The following is a 23,240-nucleotide window of genomic DNA, read 5'->3' as shown; positions in this document are numbered from 1 at the left end:
TGAATATCGATCGTTTATAATGTCATTTGTTTGCTGTCACGTGGGGAAACGAATTCCACTTGAGGAAAATGACATTTCCTGTCGAATGAGTTTCCGGAACTCAGTCGCATATTATTTCAGACTGAATGAGTAATCTCCATACCAGAAACTTTCGGGGAGATGAAGTTTGACTTACGTATACGTTAACTACTATCATTTGTAATGTGTTATTTTGTACTAGATCAACTTTTACTGGTTTGATGACATACTAGCATGCGCGAAAGTTGAAAAAACCACTCTACACTATATGGCGACAGGACACGTGCCATGTGTCTTTTTAGTCTTTTGTCGTTGCTGCATGTATCACGGATGTTGATCGTCTAAATGCACGTGTTGTATTGATCAATATCGTTGCCACACAAAAACGTGGCAGCCATCTCATTTCTGCCGCCATGAAGTTAGTCATGCGTCCCATTTCAGTTCATTGCACTATAACTGCCTGGTCATGTCGTCAGCCATTTTGGTTTTCGAGCATGTTTTCGATAGTGTCGTGCAGCGGCAGCTAGTTGTGTATTCTGGGAGCTACTGGGAGCATTGTGTCTTCTGGGAGCATTTGTATTCTGGGAGCATCTTTTTGCCCATAAAATTTATTTTTTGTGGATGCACGCATGTGACATGCAGGTTTTCATATAGATTTTTTCCCGAAATCTTGGGCTCAGGAGGGCTATGGTCATGGCCATTATTTCAAATTGACATTTGTTTTCATCGTGTGGTAGCACGCAGGTGAAAAGACACTAGTTCTGTTTATTATCATTTGTTGTAAATGACATTAACTTTGTTGTGTCACAGGGTTATTAGCTCTCGCCTGCCTACAGTGCCAACCACGTGGAAATATTCAGCATGTCAATATGCCCTGTTTCATAGACTGTGGACGAGCAGTGTCCCTAGATGGGCCTGACCATGAACTCTCCATGCACGGTTTCTGTAAACCCGCTGTACAGACTTAGGACACGTATATGAAACCCAGGATTTTAAATCATCACTGTTCGAAAGAAGGGCGAAAAACGCGCATGTCAGCCTCTCAATTGAGTTGAGCCCTTATTAGGGGCGAAGCTCCTTAGGGCGTGGGCTGTGCGTCCCCTGTAGCCTGTATGTAGCCACCTCTCGTTTAGTTCTTGCAGTGTCCACTAAATGGCGGTACCGTCTCCTGTATGTCGCCTCTTCTCGTTTTGTTCTTGCAGTGTTCACTAGATGGCGGCTCCGTCTCCTGCATGTAGCCACTTCTCGTTTAGTCCTTTCAGTCCTCACTAGATGGCGGGACTTGTAGCTGATGATGAAAAGATTCAAGATGTTATAAACTAGACGGCGGTACTTGTAGTTGATGATGAAAGATGCGAGATGTTATAAAATAGGAATGATGTCACATATGGCACGTGTCATTGGTGGAAGGCAATCGTTCGATTTAGTGCGGCGACGTACGCTAGGGGGAGCATTGTAATAAAATCGAGTAGGCAAAATGTACGGAAGATTCATGGTACACCAGGTTTTCCTCCAGAGCTTCGCCCACTCATCATCATTCACTTCGTGGATATGGCGGCACTTTTTTTCATTCAAGTTCAAGAGCGCTATGAAAAGTATTTGTTTTTCTGTATTGTGAGCGTTTGCAATCGCGAGACCCTAGTGGGTGAAAATTCACTACTACCACACACTCACATAAAAAACTTTCTTTTTTCTGGCATGATATTCAGAAGGATTCAAGATGTGCAAATCTTGGTGAAGTTTCATTTGAAAATTCAATCTTTTCTAATGTTCGAACACACACTCACATGCACGCGGAGAATACATGTGTCGTACAAAAAATGGTACCATGAGTGAAAAGAGTTGCTGCGTTTTTTTTACCGAATTGCCAACGTTATCAAGTATGGGTGCACCACGAAATCTTATATGTCAACCCATTGGACAGACAGGCCAGCTGTGTCGTTTTTATAAACGCAATAAGTAAAAGGTGTACGTCACATTATTCATATCTGATTTTCTTACTCAAGCCCAGTGAAATGTTTCAACAGCTGTGGCATTGTAGTAAGAAAAAGACATGCTTACCGGCCGTAAGAACTATATATTCACTTAAAGAAAAGCAATGGTGTGACTCACCTCAACTATGAGTGACAGAAATCATTGCCGACAGGCTAGTTAGCTTAAAAAGAGACTAACTATCCTCCCTTACCCTCGTATATCTGTAACAGGAAGTTCATCGGACGGTTTGCTTAATGTATAGAGGGCTCGGAGCAAATCCTACAATATTCATTCTCGTAACAAAATGAATCATTTCCTGAGCGTAGTTTTAGGTGCAGAGGCTGTCGTGCTTCTAACGAGATGTGACGCTGGCAAAGGACCCGATGTTCTGCCACGCGAAACACCAGACGCTTTCAAGGCAAGTATTCACTTTGACGTTTTCTAATGGCACAAATGGAGGTTTATGGTATTGGGTCACTACTCCGCACTGAACTAGTACGAAACTCTGCGCTACCAGTGGTTCCTGATAGAATAAAATACATGCGATATTTACTCTACAGAAGAATGAGTATCAAAAGGATCACTTATTTGAGCAAAAAAGTGTTGCAGCAGGCTCTGTACATACTGAAGCTCCTGAGTTAGAACAAAAAGTGCAAATAGACACAACCTTTCCTGCAAGTACTATAAATGTCACATAAAATCCAAACAGCTGCAAGCCTTGGAAACGGTACAGTGCGCGCCGTTCAGTTATGACCATTGATAGGCGCGCGCATTCTGTTCGGCAGCTATTTGAATTTATGTATGGTTGTCCATGGTCAGTGGGTGGCGCGCACTGTACCATCACAAATGCTCGTCGCTGTTCCGGATTCATTTGACACAGATAGAAGATCTTAATTTATGTCCGAAGAACGCTTCGACATGTTGCATTTTTGTTGGCCCATGATACCAACATTTACGCAAGTCTAATAACCAAGAACCTTCCGAAACTGTTTTTGAAATGGCTGCAGCACATACAGTATGTAAAAGTTTCTGATAACAACATGGTTCCAGAGTTTCTATCAGAACTAAACAAACGCACCCACATAGAAATGGTCTTTAAAAAATTTCTTGGTAATCACGCTTTCTTGCGTGTTTGATTCTTTGAAAACTTCAAGAAATACAAATATCTACAATGAAATTGGGTTCTTTACCTGCACTTATGTAGAGAATATTTAAAGGCAGTAATGCACATACAGTCAGGCATGGTGTCTACAACTTGCCCTGTGGCCACATAGTGCCTACTTTTAGCACAAAGAAAGAAGGGGTTTCAATGATGTGAAGACGCCATTGCTTATGCTCCTCAACATTCCGTTTCCTAGACATAAATCCATATATCAAGATTGATAGACAGGTACAAAGTACAAAAATCTGTGTTTTTCTTACATTCAGGTCTTCACTGCATTTCCTTACGCCGTCGGTATCTCGGACGCTGACAATGATGTCATTTTCCAATGTCTCACAGCTACGCGCAAAGACTTTGATCCGGAAGCCAAAACGGTAACGCACGTGTGGTCTCTCAGTGACAGTCCTGGGAAGAGGTAAGCCCTGCTTCATGTTGTTTCAACTTATGCAGAAGAATCACAGTTTCAGTGCAAGGACTAAACAATGAATACAAGAAACATGCTTGTAAGTGATACGAAAGAGCTACCTCCCTTCTGATTCACCCCAAGGGAGTTACCAGTGTGCTGGCCTCAGGAAGCGAAGCTGCTGCTGCTGCGGCCAGCCACGACTTCAGTAGTGGTGTCATCGCCCCCAAACAGTGACTTATCTTATATCACTTGCGCGCAAACCAAGTGGCGAGAAGAGTACGTGCAAAACTATATGAGCTGTCTACAGGCCTCCATTGAGATTGCATTTTCCGCCAGACTACAGATACTGCCAGAGCGAAGAAGCTCCCTTTCCACCGACCTCGAATCATGCACCCTAATGCGACGAAGATTTACGGCGCAGGCCATATCTTCGTAACAGTGAGTGGTGAAAGCCCTTAAAAGATTGCGTTCGCCCGTGGAACATAAGGAGCGATCCGGACCGTTGTTGATAGGGCATTATGTGCAACGTCATGGGGAAAGCAGCAGTGTTCCTTTTTTGTACACCATCCTGAAACAGGGTGTATAAGCTCTCTCACATCCGAGCGTGGTTGTGAGAAAGATGCGGCGAGGTGGCTGATTCCAGAAACCACAATAGGCAACAGTTTCACAGCATGACCACAACATGGATGCTTCGCTGTCCAGCTCGTGCTGCTTCTACCAATTCGAGCTTCAATTGTACATCAACGCAGCACGCGACGAAATCATGTTGCATGTTTTTACGACTATGAGGAAAGAAGAAACTTCTCTCTGCTGAGATGAGGTGATTTGGATGCACTACTAAGGGTCATGGAGCAAAAAACTGCTGGCGTAGAATGGTATGCTCATGATGCAGAGGTCATTGTGCATCTAGTTTGTGCAATCCATAAAAGCTGAAACCAAGGGTACGTGAAGACGTCAACATGAGTGGTGAACTCTTCAAAACTGGAAATGAGAACGAACTAACTACCATAAAAAGTTTGAGGGGAAGTTCTAAGGGAGCACCGCACCCTCATCATCAACAAAGTTTGACTCCCTATCTATGAAGATGACCGTACCAGAAAAGGTCAAACACAAATAATTGTGTAAAATAATTTGCAAGCCAAAAAGAAGCCTCCAGTTCAAAGAGACGCAATTCGAAGAGCATATTCCTACAAGAAAAAGTTAGAGGCTGGAGACTGCCTTCCACTCTAACCGTAGGCGACTTCTCCAGAAGAGAAGCGCGAGTGAGCCAGGAGTTCAAAGAAGCATGAGGGAGTAGAGAACATCTTAGGAAACCAGTATGACCGAGTCATAACCGAATTACAAGGGCAAACTAGATAGATTGACTTGGAGGTGGAAAGAGGTGCGCAAGCGGCCACTTGAGCCAGAGGAGTTGTTCAGACTCATTTTTCATCTGCTGCTCACGATGCAACAGTTAGGTGTTGAACAGTGTCAGGCTTGGTTGGAGCAAAAGAACAAACAAATATAACATGGTGTGATACATTGGCGCCAGCAAAAGAGAAATGAAGAACTAGATAGCCTTAGGAATTATCCGAAAGAAACGTCTGAAAGAGCAAAAATTTGCGTTTGCGTGTGCATGCAAGCGTGTGCGACCATTCAGAGGCGGCAAGACCATGTTTTACAGATGTATCATGAAAACTGATTCTCAACAAGTAGTATTGGAACCAGATCACACAACACAAGGGCCTTATTCACACAGAAAATCTACACTTGGGGACATCAATGGATCGTTTTGGAAAGAGGTGGCCACAGCTCAAACAGATGATCAGGTCTTGCCTACAGGACCGTCGACCTGATCAACTTCATCTACAAACCAGCAAGAAATGAAGTCATATGCCTGCATGCTAAGTGGTAAGAGAAGCTGTAATAAGAAAAGAATGAGTCGAGAAAGGAAGGCTCACACTTAAAGGCCGCATCGAGAAAACGGAAGCAGGAAAACACAAGGAGGACTTTTGCATCGAGAATGCAGCACCAAAAGTGCCTATTCGTCCAGACGAGGCAGCATTGCATGGGCGGGATTGTGTTGAATTTCTGGCATTCAGCCTGAAAGAATAAAACAACGCGCTTGGCGCCAGCGTGCCAAAGAGGGATCGTGAGCCCGTTGCAAGAAGAGAAGCCATCTTTCATGTTCTGGAATCTTGCGGACGCTGATAAACGTCTGTCTGAAGTGTTATTCCGTGTCGGTTGTTCAGTTAGCAGATAATTGATATCCTCATTCACTTCATGAATACGTTTTGATGTTTTTCGTTATCATTTTGCCATTTTGGCATTATTAACCACATAATATTTTAATGATGTCTGTAGTTACGGCCTTTTGCACGGTAGATTCCGGTGAAGACACGATCTCAGGACGCGCTTTCACGAGAATTTTTTTTTTCAAATATAAAGGAATCAGTTGCTATCTCCCACAACTATTCGATCGTGATTCTACCACCACCCATCCCCGTGCCACACCACCACCGATTCCATGGACTCTGCACCGTCGACACGCCGCCGCAGGAGGTCGAAACAACGGCGTGCCACCACTGGCGATTTTGGTACGGGCGCACAGCTCTATTTGCAGCACACGCCATCTTTCTAAATGCAGCAAAGACTTGTCATTTTGAATTCAGGGGAACTAAAAAACGGTTCTCGTAGAAAGGACAGATAATATGTGGTGAATTAAGACGCTAAGATGCACACTGAGAGACAGATACTTGAAAAAAGAGGACGAAGTCACAAACATAAGCTATTTGGCAGGACAAAAGTAAGTGCGGGTTGAGCCAAGTTCCTGGGTTGTATGCAGAATGTTATTTTTTTGTAGGAGGGGGGGTCAAGTTTATGATCAGAAATGGGGACTGGGCAGAACAAGTGATTGTTTTGCGCTATGTATGCATTGCGAACATAGGCGTATCAGACGGGGGGGGGGGCAAGGGGGTTGAGAGCCCCTTCCCTGAGAGAAGTTGAGGGGGTGGGGCGGCAAGCCCTCCTACTTACGACAGTGGTCACTGTGGGCTTTACGCTAGGCAAACCAATAACTACAGCGAAGTTTTCATTAAATACAGTAGTTACTCAATGATATTGTTAGGAGGAAAGAAAAACTCTGCCAAGGAATGTTTCATTATAGTGAGAAATTTCCAACATATCTGCTGTAAACTTTGTTCTTGAAGGCTCATTGCTGTGCAGGCCGCCTATGCGACACTTTCGCGCCTTGTACTGTAGCATTGAAAGCACGCTACAGTACAAGGCGCTAAAGCATCGTGTGATGTAGCCTGCTTTGTTATGAATGGGAACGGAGCAATCGTTTTTTGGACCAGTCAGAGTATTTTCTGCATCAGTAAAATATTTTCGTTCATCGAAATTGAATAACATAACCGCTGCTCTGTCGAAGCTGCTGTGAACCGACGATTGTGACGAATATACTTTAAATGTTTTAGCATACTGAAAGTGCCAAAGGAAAAAGGTTTCAGCTTTATTCTCTCAAAAATCTGATCAGCCCTGCTTATGGTGACTAGCAGCAATAGCAGCAGTTTGAAAACTGGCGACGAATAAAGCAGTGGACTCGAATACAAGAGTACAGTGAAAAGCTCAGCTTGGAAGCTTACCCCACAGCTTGACCCACCGGACAAGAAAGAATATATATATATATATATATATATATATATATATATATATATTGCAGCCGATGGCAGCAGTTAGCAAAGTGGTAGGTTTGCCCCCCCCCCCACCCTCTCGCGAAAGAGTTGGTACGCCACTGATTGCGAAACACACTTTCAGGGTGGGGAGGGGAGCATGGGCCTGCAGTCTCACCTCCTGGCTACGCCCCTGCGCAGTCTACTTATTCAAAACAATTCTGACAGGGACACATATATTTTAGTGAGTGAAAAGATGGCGTCCAGACGTCTACGCTGCTTTCCAATCTTCCATAAATAAGCAGGCAGAACGACTGTGCTGGATTCTGCATAGCGTCACTTGCTTAATGCAGAACATTACCTTCCAGGAAGCACATTGAATTTCCCCACACAGCCGGTGCCACTCTGAGGCCACGAACTTCACAGTTGGAAAAAGTACGTGCACTTATTCTATTTGAACTTCAACGATGTAGGTACGGCTCTATGCATTCTAGGTTATTTTGGAGTCACGCCAACATTAATTTGTCATTTAACGTTAAGCGAATGCAGTTTGATAAATTAATGAGTTTTGTAGCTATTTCTCCTTAAAACGAACGATTTATTTTGACGATAACAGCATAGTGACGTCGCCAAGATGAAGAGTATGGGTCATTCGTTAACACACTGGTCAATACTGCGTAATAAAGTGTGCTTTAAATATACAAGCATAAGTGTTGCAGCTCGGGCGTCTAGGTTATCCACTAACTTAGCTTGTGTCAGCTTGGCACATAAGAAATTAAAAAATGAAACAGACGACACAGACGTTAAGAAAGGCATACGGTATAAGTGCATGCCCTTAACATCGATCTCACAAATGTGTAAAAAGACAACTTATCTTGTGGGTGGTCTTATACCGGGATACGTAATTTCTGCATCCGTCAGTGCAATTGCAAACCAATTCACACAAATTTTTCGCATATATCTGCAATTGCTTCACCTTCTTTAATTTCACGTGTCAGCTTATTCCGTGACCAGCCAATAACGATGCAGCTGAACAGATCAAGGGAGCAGCCACCACGTTTGCAGGGCGCTGCTAGGAAACGTCCCGCTGAAAGTTTATTTCTTTTGTTATAGTCATGTTCCCGAAATCTATCATTAAGACACCGCTTGGTCTATCCGATATAGTACTTCCCACGTGATGATAAAAAATTGTAACTAATGCAGCACTCACATTCTATTTATCTAACGTAGTGTATCTTATCACAGACTATTGAATGACATTAATTCTGCAAGTCAACTTGCAAAGCTCTCTTATTCTCTGGGAGGCCAAACACGCTACGCGTACGTTATCCCTCTGGGCTACTTTTTTCCAGTTATGGTAAATAGTGTGCATATGGGGAATTACACCTACTTCACTGGCCGCACATTCTAACACTTGTTGCCCGTCTTTGTGTAAATTTTTCGGGAAGCGTTAGGCTACAGAAGCCGGCAGCTAAATTGGATACCATACTTTGGTGAGTCTCTTGCTTTGAGTCTCGAAACCAGACGCCATTTTGTGATGACGTCATTTTTCAGGGTATTTATAAAAAAAAACTTCGTGCCACCTCACTTTTGAAGCTTTCAATGCGCCGAGACAAAAAAATAAGTGGCCTATTTGCCCATGGCTCTTACGGTCACTATGTGTACTTTTATAAAAGAGAGCAACCAGATATCCAAAAACCAGATAGTGCCCCCTTGGCAAAGTTCTCAATTTATTTCAAGGGGGGCAAGACCTTCCTTAATCGAAAGACACACTTCGCCAACCATCAATTTCATGTCAAAAGGAGCACAGTCCACTAAACATAGGATGTAATCAACAAAGTGAAATGTTTGCACACTGATGTATAACTTAACGTTGTAGTCAAGGCACCAGATAAAAACAAATTGCTAAGAGTAGGTTCTTTAAACAAACCGATGCACGCACCCTTTTTTGAAAGTACAACACGTTGTCCCAAGAGATAAAAGTGGAGGATAGGTGAAAAGATAAAAGTTCTCAAAAATTTCTCGTCGACATTAAATATTCGATTTGAAAGCGCGTGGCACAATATTCATCTATTACATGTTCAATAGCAGGCAACAGAGCACCGTGAGGGATGGAGTAATATCAGTCTTTTATGTCACTCGAAAAGGCTTCGTAACTGCCATGGGAGTGGTCATTCAAGAATTCAATAACATGATCGAAGTTCCTATAATCGCGAAAGTATACTTAACGGGAAAACACGCAAGATCAGCGCTTCATCGCCAAAACCCACAAACCCTACACTTGCTGCCTGTTGCGGCGCTATTATCGCTCTGCGTCGTGCTCCTATCTTTTCGTATGAACGTAATTAAATTTAGGTAGCTGGCTGCTTATAATGATGTATTGAGGGAAATAAGCTTGGCTCCAGTTACCCGATCTATAATATGCATATTTTGCTATCGACGATTACCTGTGAGCAATTTAGGTATTTCCTAACAACATAAACGTACGCTGGCAACCTGCGGCTGTGCTTCTCGTGGTAGCTAAAATGCTTACGGTCGTCACAACCTGGAAAATGAAATCTTATGTGCCTGAATTTCTACTACAGCTTCTTAAGTTCGTTTTAAATTTACTTGGCTCACCCCAGTTTCTTTAAAAAACTATCAGTTTCGTTACGCCACCTATTTTTCCACTTTGCAAGCTATCACTCACAGCCCATCGCCCTACTCAGCAGAGAGAGCGACAAACCGACAGACAGACGAAAAATCAGACCAACCAACTGATACATAGAATATCTATTTATCTATCTATCTATCTATCTATCTACATATATATATATATATATATATATATATATATATACAGATAGATAGAATGATAGATAGATAGATAGATAGATATTTCATAACTTGGAAGAACGATGGAGTGTGTCAAGTGTATTTCCTACACTGATAATCTACAATGGAGGTCACTAGCAGCGTGCATGGTCACAATCCGCGATCCTACCAGAATGACATTAGGCGAAAAAGCTTCAGCATCGGTGGAAAGCTTTCTCCCTTCCCTAGTTGACTCGCCTCGCGGGCACTGCGTAGGATGTACTTATCATCACTCGAATAGCGGCAGAGGTCAGAGCTATGCCAAGCAATCGTTTTGTTCTCGCCACGTGCCTTGAGGACTGTATAGTCACCATTCGCGATTGTGCATCAGCAAGTTCGCTTTATTCACCAGTTTTCTTTTAATGTTCAGAACTGCATTGACGCTGTGATTGTTTGTTTTGCTATCTCAGTTTTGTACACAGAGGACACAGCACTCAGAAAGCTGATTTTAACTTCGGGCAACGTACGTTCAGTGTCATAAAACTGAAACGTAGTGAAGGCAGTTCATAAGATTGATTGATATGTGGGGTTTAACGTCCCAAAACCACTACATGATTATGAGAGACGCCGTAGTGGAGGGCTCCGGAAATTTAGACCACCTGGGGTTCTTTAACGTGCGCAGTTCATAAGAAAGAACTTTGCTACAAAACGTACGCTGACATAAGTGTAATTTGCTGTGTTGTGGGGTAGAAACGACCAGTTGCTGACCATTATTTCAGCGAAATAAATTGTAATCTGTGCGTATTGGTATTTTTGCTGTCGATGACTAATGAACGAAAGACGCAGAGCACAGTTTAGGCTAGTTTAGACACAGGGCTCTCACGCTGCCTTCCAGTGTGAACGTTGTCGTGGGATGATAAAAACTTTGCATTTTGCACAGCTCTTAAACAAAATAAGAGGTGATTTCACGCTTCAGTCTTTTGACGCAGTAGATGCTTTCTTATTGCCTGTTACTTTTCTTCAAAGATTTTTGATAAATTGCGTTTTGTTGATTAGGGCCTCTCCATCAGTGCCAAGAAATCTGAATTAATAACGTTCTATGACATTTGATTCTCACTAATCAAGAGCTTTTTGAGTTATAATCGCTGCTATGGGACACCAATCAAACAATAAAACAGGCACAATTGCTGTGATTGGCGTCTCTACTTCAACAAGTCACGGTAGTCTATCAACTATGAAATTAATTGGGACGCAACGAAACCCACTCAACTAGTGCAACGGAAACTGCTCTAAATATTAAAAGAAACTACTCATCATGTGCCAGAAGAGATAGAAACTGTGCTAGTACGATAAATTTTCACTCTGATGAAGACGTTTTGAACTTTGTCTCCAGCGATCATTTTCGATTTCCCTTCTACATTTAGGACACGCGCACTCATATGGCTGGAAGCTTTTATATGTTTAAAGAAGCGACGTATTTTGTGATGTATCTATTTCACTGACTTGTCTCATTTCAACAGCTACCAAGATCGAAGTCGCGTACGTAGTTTGGAGTGACTACAAAGACTGCGCTATTACTGAAGTTTCACACTTTTCAGATCGCAAGTAAAGAGTCAATACCTTAAATTGAATACCTCTTCCCGAAAAGAAATGAAAGTGTGCAACTTTTTATTCGAGAGGTCGTTCTTTAAAAAATATTAGAAGACAGTGCCGAGCAGATATTTGTGACGTATTCGTATTGCGAATTTTGTTTTCGTTGCGGAGGTTTCTGTAACCTAGTGAATCGCCCAACATATTTAGAGCACCGTACTCACTGCGCTTGCTTTTCATCTTCGCCTGTACATAATCATCATCACTGTTAGCGTGTTCCTTCTCCGAGGAATCTGTCTGGTGGCTCCGCTAAATGAACAGTGTCAAGACCACGATATCGCGTGGCGAGTGGTCTTGCGTGGCGAGTGGTGGAGGCTGCTGTCGGTCCTCAAGTCTTTTTTGACCTTGAGATCTCGTGGAGCTTCGTTCGGGTCGCCGGTTGCTACAGTTGTCTGCTGTCATGACCCAAGAGACACTGCCTGGACCATCTGGTATCCCCGCCCAACGAGCCATACTCGCGTTGTCTGTGACCGCCTGGCAGCAGGATTCAGCTATCTTCACCGGTCTTCAACGCGTAGATGTCGAAGTGTGGCTGAGGAAGTATTACTTGGCGAGTGTGTACAAACAATGGGACGCGCCCCAAAAACTTCGTCACATGGCCTTCTGTCTATCCGACGTCGCAAAAACGTCGTATTTTAACAACGGGGGCAGCTTCCCTGAGTTATTGGTCTTTGCTCAACAAATCCGCAAGACTTTTGGAATGACAAACGTCCACGCTGAAGCTTCGAAGATGAAGCTCGACGGCCGAGTACAACACCCGGGTAAAACGTGCACCTCGTACAACAAGGATATGCCCGAAACTGGCGGCGTTCGGCACATCCTCAAAGGGGTCGACGACAACGCGTTTAACACTCTGGCCGCCAGAAACCCCAGTAACACTAAGGATTGCACTAAGGAACCCCAGTAACACTAAGGACCTGCCAACATCTCGATGAACTGTAGGTCATCTGGCTTCACCCACATGGTTGTTAAATCCGGCCTTCCTCTGATGCGGAGTTGCGTACCTTAATTCATTATTTGATTCGTGAAGGAATTCAAGTGCAAGGACTGTCATCTCCACCAGCCCTTCAGCCTCGATCAACGTCTACTAGTCTGTGCGACTTTATCTAAGAGAAGGTCTCTTCCATGGTCTGCTTTCTCTCGCCTGACAAGCTCCCACCGCTGCCAACTTCGCCCGTGACATATGCGCAAATCACTACCTTGCAACCTGCAGTGGCCCAGTCTGTGTACCCTGTATTTGCTATAATCAACTTAGAGGCATTAGCCGCACGTTTACCTGTCTCATTGATGGATGGATAGATGGATGGATGCATGGATGGACGGATGGATGGATGGATGGATGAATGAATATAGCTGTACCCTATAGATCGGGCAGTGGCTTGAGCCACCAAGCCGTAATACTTAATAAACCAAAAACTAGATTTATTTTTCCCGTTTAAATATTGAGGTTGAGGATTCGTACTTTGCGCTGAAGGGTTTCATTTTCACTCATGCCTTGACTTTAGCCACCAATCAGATAACCTCCTTCTAATTATTTCTACCCGCTTAATGTCTATTTTGCCCTCCCTGTCCCTAAACCCCAGTGCTTTGAAGAACTCGGCGCCATCATCCTGAACTATAGGGTGAATCTTTTTACAGAACATTATCAAGTTGAGCAGTTTATTTCTCTCCACACGCACTGCATACCGTGTCTACCCCTTCGTATTTGGCCCGATATATCTTGGTTCGCAATACTCCCGTCCTGGCCTCAAACAGTAGCGAACTACCCCGAGTGTTATCATAAATCTTTTCCTTGGCAATTGCCTGCTTAAAAGTTCAATAGATCTCTAGTGTGGACTTTGTAATCATGCCAATTCTCCACATGTCGGTCTCAGCTTCCTTTACCTTCTTCTTAACCAATAATTCTTTTTGGTTTAGCCCCCTTCTGTTTTCTAAATATTTACCAGTCAATTTTTTGGTTCGCTTCCTCCATTTTGTATCGACATTCTTCATGTACAAGTAGATAAAAAGCTTCCTTGCCCAACGCTCCTCCCCTATTTCTCTCATCTCCTTCGGCATTCAACGCCTCCTGGTGTTCATTACTCTCAGGGTGCTATTAAGTTGGCATTCATGTCCACGTCACAAAATTGTCGCAAACGCCAGCCGGACGAACGCTGCTTCTACGACTTTCAATAAAGAAATTTGATGTTCTCTACTTGTCAGTACTAGCAGCACCGCTTTTGACCGCGTTTGCTTTCCACATCTTCGCCACCCGACGCACCTCGGAGTTACTGTTAAGGGTGCCTCCGCTCCACTTCTCTTCTTTGACACTCCACATCACCTCGACAGTTGGTCACCTCTGGCCCTGACTCCCACTCGGAAATCTAGCTGGTGCAGTTTTTGAAGGAAAAACTGCATCACCCGGACAGACATTAACGCCTCCAGAGTGCCCGGCCACTTTACTGTTAATGCATGTTGAAGGGGTGCCTAATTAATCATTGGACACCGGGACCGCTTTTACTGCTATACATGCGAATCTGTGGTGTCTGCGTAAGGTTCGTGCACATTATACAGGCCCCATCTATTTAAGGCGAGAAACTTAACGATAAAGCCATCAGCACAGTGAACCGCTCGAGTTATCATTGATGGCATCCAACACCATATCCAGTTTACCGTGTTGACTTCCTGCGTCTATATGCTTACCTTGAGATGGGCCTTTTGGCGGCTGCCACTTCAATTTCTTGAAGCGAACGCCTCTTAAATATCCAAGAGACGGACGTTAGCGATGCAAAATATTCGTCTCGCAACCACCTAAGAACCATCGAAGATTCTGTACTGCCGCCTGGCCACAAACAATTTCTTACAAGTGCCTCAGCCTTCGCACCACAGTGATATTCCACTCGCTTCATGAGCCTGTTGTATATCTCAAGGCATAGCCCTAGGAACGATTCTTGTTCGTTTCACGAAAGGCACTGCCATCTTCGGTGTACGCGATGTCACAAATGAGCCCATTCTGCTTCCTAAAGGCGCCGTTGAAGCTTGCTGCCTAAAACACTCAAAAAATCTGTCGTGGTTGCGAATACTAGTGCGGTGCAAGCAACCTCAGCTACAGATGATACCCTTGCTGCGGTTATCGCCAACGCAATCTGCAAGGACCTGACTGCGCCCTAAGAAGAGGAACCACTTGTGTTGTTGTTCAAGTATCCTTCTTTCTGTGACACTCTTTCTACTATAGTCGGACAGACTTCAGCAGCAGCTCACCTCATACACACCGATGGAGCTTCTATCGTCCACCACCGACCGTACAGGGTATCTTCTAACGAACGTGAAATTATTGACAAGCTAGTGGCCGACGTGCTCAACCAAAATATCATCCGCCCTTCCTCAAGTACTCGGGGCTCACCTGTTTTTTTTGTCTGCAAAAAAGACAGTTTGTGTGAATCTGCGTTGACTACCATGCGCTGAGCAAGATAACCTGAAAAGACGCATATACCTCGGATCGCATTGTTGAATCTTTAGGTTCATTGCACGGAGCAGAATACTTTTCCAGCAATTACTAGTGCTAGGGTTACTTCCAAATTCCTATGCATGATGATGACAAGGAAAACATTTCCTTTACCGAACCCGGCAGACTTTACGAATTTAACGTCAAGCCTTTCAGCCTCTGCAACGCGCCAGCAACCTTAAAGTTAATGGTGGGAAAGGTACTGTGGGGCCTCAAATAGAGAACGTGCTTAAGTTACCTTGACGGCATTGTCCTATTTTCTTCAACATTCGAGCAACACTTAGAACGCCTGGAATAAATCCTGATATGTCACGCAGCTGCTGGTCTCCAGCTAAATACCAAAAAGTTCCATTTCGCAAACACAACTATGAAAATGCTTGAACATCTCGTTAGCAAATACGGTATTCGGCCTCATTCCGACAAGATTGCCGTTCTTTGTTTCCCAACACCTCACCGCTTCAAAGAGCTTGGCAGCGTCATGGTCTCACTTCTTACTTTTGGCATATTATGCGCAACTTCACCACCGTTGCTGCATCGCTTCACCAGCTAGAATGTTCGGGAACACCATACAACTGGTCCGACGAGTGCCAAATGACTATTGACGCCTTGAAGCGTGCCCTTACTTTCGAGCCAGTGTTTTGTCATTTTGGTGAAGCGGCATTCACTCTTTTCCATACTGATGCCAGTGGTCATGGAATCTACGCTGTTCTTTTGCAACGACAGGGCTGTTATGGTGAGCCTTTCATCGCACACGCAAGTCGGGCCTCAATACCAGCCGGAAAACTATATTTACTGTCATGACTGACTACCACGCTTTTTGCTGGTTGTAGACGCTAAAGAATTTGTCTGGACGTTTCGGTTGTTCGATACTTCGCCTTCAAGAGTAGGACTTCAACGTCTCCTACGAATATGGCAAGAAACACAATGATACCGATGCCCTTAGCCGTAATTGGTTGCCTGCATCGCCAGCTTACCCGGCATGTCCACATCCATCCATGACCCCGTGAACGCATCTTCGACACTTCTTTCGCTCGCCGCTCCCAATATGCTTGCTTCCTTTCACAACGAGATGCTTCTGTCTCACCAACGCATCGACACGTACTGCCACTACTATATGCAACGCCTTAATGACTCATCTAGTCCTCCTAACACCCGCATCCCTCCCCTGTTACGGAGCTTCAAGGTTGAAAACTCTATCCTCTATCTTGCATCTTTCACCCCGACTAACAGCGCTCAGTCGCCATTCACTGAGACACAGACATTTGAAGCATTTCACGACGGCCCCAAGGCTGGTATTCCTGGCGTTCACATCCGCATCCGCAGTCACATCCGCTTACGCATCCGCAGTCGCTTTGTCTGGCCTAGGCCTTCCACTAGAGTGGCTGAATACGTTGCTTCAGGCTTGCTCTGCCAGCGCCACAAACGACCCACATCATCTCCACCCGTACTGCTACAACCTCTTTCATGTCCTAAGGTTCCATTTGAAGTTATTGGTAGAGACCTTTACGGGCCACTCTCCATGTCGGCAAGCGGAAGGCAGTGAATTATCACTGCCGTCGATCACGTGACGAGGTATGCCGAAAGAGCTGCACTGACTTCAGGATCAGTCCAGGACATCGCGACATTCAACTTGAAAGCCATCTTTCTGCAACACGTAGCACCGGGCGTCTTTTTGAGTGACCACGGCAAGGCCATTCTGTCAAAACTAGTCGACAACCTTCTCCGCGCATGTCACGCCATTCATAAAATGACCTCCAGCTACCAACCCCACACTAACTCTTTCCGATGGGATATTCATTTGCAGAAACGACGACCACACCAACTGGAATACCATCCTGCCATTCATGAAGTTTGCGTACAATACTGCTACGCAGCGCCCCACAGGCTATTCACTTTTCTTCCTTGTCTACGGCCGTCAACTGACATCTCCCGTCGCCGTTTCTTTTTTGATGTTCCCATCAATTCATCGACGCCACGTAGCAGACACGTACTCTCTCGCCTTGCCCATTGTCGCCACCACGCTCACATAAATACCGAGGAAAGCCAGCCAGATCGGAAGACTCGCGATGAAGAATTTCACCATATTGTTAAGTTTATTTCTGAAAACGAAGTGTTGATGTATGCCCCAGTGCGAGTACCCTGCCTGTCCGAGAAGTTTCAGTCTCGTTTTATCGGCCCCTACGCTATTGTTGAGCGAACCTCTCCTGTGAACTACGTCGTAACCGCGACTGTCATGCCTTTCAAGAACTGTTCCTATGATACCGAGGATACCTACGTTTCTCGGTTAAAACCCTTCGTAAGACGTAAACCGCCATAAACAGGTATCACGTAGGTCACCTCCACGGGAGGGGGAAATCAGTGCGAGCAATGCTTTTGTTCTTCATCATCCTCACCTGTACATAATGACCTTACTGGGAGCATTTTCTTCTTTCGAAGAATTGGTCTAGCAGTCCTACTCAATGAACGGCGCCGAAATCACAATATCGGCACTGGCACTGTCTAGCAAAAAGCACGTTTCGGCAATGTACGTGACAAGCAGGGCTGGGAAGTATCGCGATACAAGACTGTAGCGAAATTATGTTAAAGGTAAGTTTGAGTATCTATTTCTTCAATACGAAGTGTTTCAAAGATGTATCCCTATTTTAGCAGAGAAATACTTTTGTGAAAATCTTTTAAAAGATGTGTTGGCTTAGAGTTGCAATAATGTTTTCCTTTGAAAACAGACTATTCGCAGGTCAGACGTAATAAGCAAGGGAGTAGGCTGACTATGGTATTTCATATTGCATTCATTGGAGGCGTGGAGGCGTTGTTTTAAGCAATTAGCGAGATATATGCTTCGCCTATAAATTATTCCCGAGAAAGCAACTACATGTTTAAATTCTATTCCCGTCGGTTTCTATATAGAACAAGTACTTTTCCATAGTCGATATAGACTGAGTAGCCTAGAGACTTCAGGCCCCATCAACATGTGAGCACAGTGACATAACCAACAAATACACAGGGCTAGCTCTGTGAAAAAGAAACCTTCACAAATAAAAAGGGGTAGCTCAGCAAAAAAGAAAGCTTCCGCTTAAGAGTGGGAAGGTGGGCGCGGTATTCGCTACCAGCACCTCTGATTAGAATTTATATGGATAAATGAACATATATGACCCATAATAAAGAAGAAGTGATGGCCACTGCTATAGCTCCGTTGTCAGTGTACCAGATGTGTTATTCAAAGGTTGCAGGTGCCACCCCAGCCCGGAGCAAATAATATTTTCGTCCACTTTTTATTCTTCACATTTACATTACATTTATTTTCAACAGCATCTCCCATACTTTCTGTATGTTAGTTCTCATTACTAGTAATATGAAGCGTTTATGTTTCCTTCATGTTTATATGTCAAAAACAGACCGAGCAACAACTGGTAATTTGAGCTTTCACGTCATGTCAACGTTGCAAGTTACGTACGTGCAGCATCAAGCGCGTCTGCAAGGATAAGGCTCTCGATGTCCAAGTACAAGTATGGTATACGGTGTTTGAAGCAGTGCTAGCCCGGCGTTCCGCATGGTGAATTCGCACGGGAATGGGCCACCTCGTCATTGCGTGCCGTAAAAGCCTCACCAGGGTAGAAAACTTACGCTTACCAACTTAACCTTGCTCAATCCATCCGGGAAGGTTGGCAAGCTGTTCTACTCGGCTGCTTGGACCTCCAAGCCCAACAGCCATTGGTGTCTATAGCCTGGGCCTGCGCGGCAGCTACAAGCACAGCGCTCTAGGAATCCCTCCTAGTGTTTGTTATCCTCTCCTCATCCATACCACTATCAGTGAATAGATTAATGAACGTTTTCTATCACCACCACCAGGAGCCGTTGAAACAAAATCAAGAATCCCTATCGGAAAAAAACGAATGGTGGGCATGGTGGAAACCACCACCCACCATTATAGTGGATTAATGTAGTGGGTGAATGGTGGGAAACACCCACCATGGCGCATGGTGGGTATGGTGGGTGCTGCAGTGCCGGCAACACTTGAGCGCAAAATGACGTCAGAATCACCATGACGAGCTGCCACAAAAAATAAAAAAGTATTCTATAAAAACGGTATAAAAAAACACCCGTCCCATAAAAAAGAAAAAAGAAGGCGCCACGGAGGATCGAACGTGCAACCTGCGGATTCCCATTCGAAGACGCTAACCACTGCGCCACACCAACATGGCGGTGGTTGCGTGTTAAGTACTTAGTTGGCGTACAAACTTAAGGTTCAACTTAAGTTATGTTTGTCGTGTACACAACATAGACAAGATCTACACCTGCTACTAAAAATTGCACATTTATTAAACACAAGCAACTGCGCCCTGTAACGATTGCCACTATGTTATTGGCACTAGTGCTATTTTTTTTTACAATTCACAACCTAAAGGAAAAAAAAAAACAAGTGGACTGGGGAGCAGCAACAGTTTACCGGCGGGGTCGGCCAAGTTTAATATCCGTTTCGCGCTCGTTCTAAAGGGCGACATTTGCTCACGCTTTATGGTGCTTTTAGGCTCATTCCATAGATACGCCCGCCTAATTTATTTGATTGAGTATTGGGATGCTTTTCGCGCAATGTAGAAAGCGGTCGTGCCAGCGCAATGCTGTAGCTCTTTCACTAAAGCAACAACTACATAACGGCTTGGCCAAAACGAATGCAGTGTGCCGGAAACATTACGCTATCATATTGGTTCCTCGAGCATATGAATTGCCACGTCTGAGTTCTCGCACAAAAGCTAGAGAAGTGCTGGCGAGTGCGACCGGCGGCTGTCGGTGAGAAGAGACGTACGTTCTCTGGGAGTGCTTGAATCGTGTCGCATCGATGTTTGTTGCTTCTTGAGCGGACAACATACACAATGAAAAATGCTTCCTTTAGGTTAAGTGATGCCATAGCTGCGCTGAATTGTCATTCTTAATCGTCTAAATCGTGTATTCGGAAACCCGGAAGCACGGATAACACAATTGTACGGGCTCGGTTGGTAGGCCTAACCTTTGGTGGAAATCATGGTGGTAGAACATGTAGTGTACAGATCCTAGTTTGGTACACTATATAAATTTCCTGCCATTATAAGCTCACCCATCAACTCCTTACTGCTTCCCAGCATTATCGCAATGGTGGGCAGAGCTTCTCAGCTTGGTACACCACGTGGTCCACCATAACAAGCAGCACCCATCATCTGCTTAGTGCTTCCCAGCATTATCGCAATGGTGGGAAGAGTTTCTCAGCTTGGTACACCATGTAGCCCACCATAATAAGCACCACCCACCATATGCTTAGGGCTTCCCAGCATTATCGCAATGGTGGGCAGAGTGTCCCATTATTGCCCACTATCTAGCCTCTGCTTTCCACCATCATTTCCACTTTACCCATCTTCTGTACACCATACCACCCAGTATGTCCCGGCATAACCACCATATTTTCCACTACGTCCCACCATAGCCATCATAATTTCCACCATGCCCACTATTATTTCCACCATGCCCACTATTATTTCCACTACGCCCACCATGTTTTCCAGTATCCACCATGGCAATTTTTCCAATAGGGATGTTACTCGAAAGCGCACCCTTCACACTATCTCTCGGTTGGTACTGAAGGCGCCGAAGTTCCTCCAATACCTTTTAGAGCCAGCGGTTAATTGCTCGCTGCTAAACTTCCAAAGAACAGATGGCACGTGGTGGACATGTCTAAAACGACAAGTTGCCGAGTTAGAATTCACAGGCTCAAATCGCAATTCCCCACTACGAAGATTTCTTGTTGTGATTTATAATTATCCGTGGTCCTATTTGTACTTCTACACATACACGCACACTATTTTCTCGCGTTTTGTTTTACTGGCCCTCTACACGCGCAAGTGTGACGGACGGGTCACATGAGTGGCCTTGCGGAAATTGCACCGTAGTGTGTGGGAGCCTTCCTCATCATTTTGAAACCATCGAATAGGTTTGAGCGCACCCACACAAGCAGCGGAGTGTATTCCAGAAAAAACACAGCCAACAGCCATGACTCTCGAATCTTCGATTGCGTATTGTATATGTCGACGCCCCTTGTCGCGGAGAACAGGGTTCACGGCCGGCGCTCTCTTTGGTGGTTAATTAGTCTATCGCCTGTACTTCCTGTATAGTGATGTTTTCGTCTCCAGGCACAAGCTAATCTATATAAATTGTTCAGTTTTGAAAGCACCAACTCCTGTTTTTGACATCGTTCCAATCTCATGGAAATGTATACTTGCATTGAAAACTCTTTGATTTGTTTTCGATGCCGTATCGATGTGTGAGGGCGTTGAGTGCGATAAATGTGTGCATCCAATGAACTGCGGCGGAACTCTCTACCATATGATGAAATTGAGACACGCGCATGGTGTCTTCGATCCTGTGTGATCTTTTAAAATTGCCTTTGATCCACGTTGCATATTTCGAGGAGCATGAAGGTACTAGAAATGTTTGAACGCTCTGCAATGCATTGATTATTATTATTATTATTATTATTATTATTATTATTATTATTATTATTATTATTATTATTATTATTATTATTATTATTATTATTATTATTATTATTATTATTAATATCATTATTATTAATATTATTAATAATAATATTATTATTATTATTATTATTATTATTATTATTATTATTATTATTATTATTATTATTATTATTATTATTATTATTATTATTATTATTATTATTATTAGTCCATTTCCGTCAGGAAGCCATTCAGACAGTTGCGTATATAACCTTTGATTTTCACTGCTGTTCTAAGGTTCCCGTCTTGTGATTTATTTGTCCAAATTTGCACTGATTTCTTTTTGTCTGTGCGTTTTCGCTCTTCTTAATACTTATTTTGTGTAGAATGTATTGCATCGCTTACTTTCATTGTTTTGTTTTTGCCTGTCAAATACCTTACGATTGTTTCCTGGGCACGTTAAACAAATTATTGATTGACTGGCTGATTGATTATTATTATTATTGATATATTATTATTATTATTATTATTATTATTATTATTATTATTATTATTATTATTATTATTATTATTATTATTATTATTATTATTATTATTATTATTATTCGTAATACCTTGTCAAGCACTAGAAAGATGTCTCCCTGCTCTGTTGCAGAGTGCACCCTGTGGGTTTCAAAAGCGGTGGAGGACGTTGTGCCCCTCTACTGCCTGGAGCAGTTTTACGACGTCTGCGGCGTCGCGGTGCCCCTTCATGACAGCAACCTCTGCTTGGATGATGACAATGGTGAAGAACGCGACAATGATGACAACGCCACCGATGCATGAAAACTAAAGACAGGCACTACCAAAGTCATTGGTATTATCTCCACGATGGTCAGCGACGAACGATGCACGAACAGAAGGTGTTAAACGAATTTGTGCCAATAATTTTTGAAAGACTGCGTAATTTCTCACTTTTACGTAGGTACGTGATTTATTCACGCTTTCTAATCATAAATGTACAGGAGAATTCTCGTGGAGGTGGTAGCGCTAAAAGTTTGTAAAACACAGCAAATTATGATGATGAATTTTTCCAAGTGACGGAGCACTTGTAACAAATAAACATATTGACAGGAGGTGTGCTGTTCTATTAGGAAAGTCTAATGACGAAGGTTTAATCGAAAACCAAGGATGGTCAGTTCAAAGAGCGTGTTGTTAGAATCGAAGTGACAGAGAGACAGGCTCATCAGAGCTGACGAGAAACACCGCGCACTGCGCGCATAACGTGCGATGTCTCCAGCGCACATGACCCACCTACCCTTGAGGAGCGAAAGGTTCTCCAGAAAGCATTTTCACACACACATTCTGAAACTTCCTATCCGCACCGCATCACATTTTTGCTGAAGACGAGCGGCTAAGACCCGTATTGAAGCACACATTCAACTTATAACGTACTTCACACAAGGAAAAAGTTTTGTTGTGTGCAATATTGTATTGCATGAAAAAAAAGAGACGTCTAGACGACTTTCCAAGCACAAGGACCTAGTAGAGCAATTGCATGCCGCTACAACAAATGTATCTAGAGTGCAGCACGACACGGAAAACTAAGTGTAGATCATAACAAATTTTCTACAAGTGTTAC

The 23,240-nt window shown here is 43.8% G+C and overlaps 1 long non-coding RNA gene across 1 annotated transcript; it reads left to right on the top strand.

Annotated features, from left to right (window-relative positions):
- The first annotated feature begins 3,424 nt into the window (after positions 1 to 3,424).
- On the top strand, positions 3,425 to 22,560 carry LOC119174134 (uncharacterized). The gene is made up of 4 exons (XR_005110172.2): positions 3,425 to 3,569; positions 7,579 to 7,645; positions 11,524 to 11,604; positions 22,275 to 22,560. It is a non-coding gene; the product is annotated as an uncharacterized LOC119174134 (long non-coding RNA).
- The last annotated feature ends 680 nt before the right edge of the window (positions 22,561 to 23,240 follow it).

Source organism: Rhipicephalus microplus, chromosome 5 (genome assembly GCF_043290135.1).
Source record: "Rhipicephalus microplus isolate Deutch F79 chromosome 5, USDA_Rmic, whole genome shotgun sequence".
Classification (NCBI taxonomy): Eukaryota; Metazoa; Arthropoda; class Arachnida; order Ixodida; family Ixodidae; genus Rhipicephalus; species Rhipicephalus microplus.
Note: the sequence above shows the minus strand (reverse complement) of the source record. Positions and strands in the feature narration are given on the sequence as shown.